This window comes from Phalaenopsis equestris, unplaced genomic scaffold (assembly GCF_001263595.1).
Source record: "Phalaenopsis equestris unplaced genomic scaffold, ASM126359v1 Scaffold232452, whole genome shotgun sequence".
Taxonomy (NCBI): Eukaryota; Viridiplantae; Streptophyta; class Magnoliopsida; order Asparagales; family Orchidaceae; genus Phalaenopsis; species Phalaenopsis equestris.
In genome coordinates, this window is record NW_018250417.1 from 60,669 (window position 1) to 62,758 (window position 2,090).

Sequence of the window (2,090 nt, forward strand, 5' to 3'; positions counted from 1 at the left end):
CTTACACCCATTAACAAATATTTTTCTAAAATTGCATTCAACTACATTAATTATTATAATGTGCCAAGTAGGAGCAATAATATCCTTGAATCCTCTGGTTAAATGATAAAGTACATTGGTTAATTCAGCTATTTTAAATCCAAATCTATAGTTAGGATGAGAAGATACTGGCTCTCACTCCAGAGCTCCCACTTCTCCCTCATCTGAGGGCTAATAATCTCACCATTTGGTTTCTGAACATCTGAACCAAATTATTGATTTTAGTCTGTTACCCTAAAATCACCAATCCTACACCCATCAAGCAATATTTCCCTATTTATTTGTACTCAATCTCATGGAGATTTCATTCTTCCATGACATTAAAGTGTGATCCCTACTTGAATGCTGAAAACATGACCATCCCAACTCTTATGGTTTTGTATAGATTTTAATATTTTGTAATCAAAGCCTATTCTAACATGCATGACAAAATCCTAGACATGAATCCTACTCACTGCAAAAGAAAAGTAGAGGGAAAATAATGACATAAAATACTCAGGCCACTATTTCCTAACAAGAAGAAAGAGTAAGAAAAACACATCACAATGCACGATGAAAACACAACGCAAAACTTCATTACATCAAAGAAAATTCACTAGATAAGTGTTTATAAAATCATAAGATAATAAAGAACACAATACTTAGTTTTTTTCCCTTTGAAAGAAAGATGAAGATCTCCCGACAAAGTCTCCCGCTGATTCATGCAATGATAGTACAATTCCTTACAAGGTCTCTCAAAATCCCCTCTCCAATCTCTCCAACAAGGTAAAAATCCACATTTCTACTCATATTATAAGATCTCTAAACATTCTCCACGTTTTTCCACACTCTTGTTTCGTTCATAAGGCCAAAGAATGTTAAAAACTATGAAAAATTGCAAGAAGATGTGTCCCTAGGTGTCCATAATCGTTCCTGACACTATTTAGCGCCTTCCGGCGCCGTTTGGTGCTATTTCTAGATTTGAGCACCGTTTGGAGCTAGTATTGGTGCCATTCGGTGCTACTCTATGCAACCTCAGTATTTCACTTCGTTTAGCTTCGTTTTAGCTTTATTTTGCCTCATTTCAGTTCTGTTTTGCTCCTAACAGTTATATCTACAAGATAAGCATAAAAAAACCTTTCTTTAAAGTGTATTTTTTTTAAGAAATATGTGAGAAATGTAAAAGAGGTTAAGTATAGAAAGATATCAAAATGTACTAGGTCAGAATTTTATTTCTTGCTCGCTCTTACTCCAAATTGCACAATTTTTTATTTCTTTTCTCCAAAAGTCCATGCCATGTACATGAAGTAAAAAACATGCAAAATACCTTTCCTTAAAGTATAATATCATTAAAATTAAGCTTTAATTGTATGTGAAAAATTAGTCATTTATTAGGCATATCAACAACGATCTTGAAAGGATTAGAATAGGATGTCTTACTTCACTTGAGGGGGGTTCTCACACCTATCTCAAGAGATGGGAATCTGAATTTAGAAACTGATCTCAAGATGGGAATTAAAATTTAGATACCAAGCCCAGAATGAGAATCGTATGTCTTACTCCATTTAAGGGGATCTCACACCGATCTTGAAAGGATGAGAATAAGATGTCTTACTCCACTTAAGGGGGTCTCACACTTATCTCCAGAGATGTTAATCAAAATTTAGGTGTTGATCTCAAGATGCATTGTGAGTGCAGAGAATTCGTGGAGATAGTATAGAAATTTTATGGAATCATGTGCAGAGTGTGAAGCTTGTGATAAGAAGAATAAGACTTGTAAAATTTGTGCAAAGATGATGAAATTTGTGTCGTGAAGAGTGTAGAGTTTCGAGTAGAACCGTTTATAATTTTTATCATTACTGTCATTATTAAGATTATCAAATTTTATTTATTTTTAAAATTTTTATTTTCCTGTAAATTTGAATTTTAGTTTTCATTCAATATTAGATTCTTTTTGTATTGTTCTTTGTTCGTTATAATTTAGGACCAACAAGTGGTCATGCAGCTTTTCATTTATTGTACAAAAGAGATTAGTTAGCAACATATGTTAAAATCTGAAATAAACTTTGTTA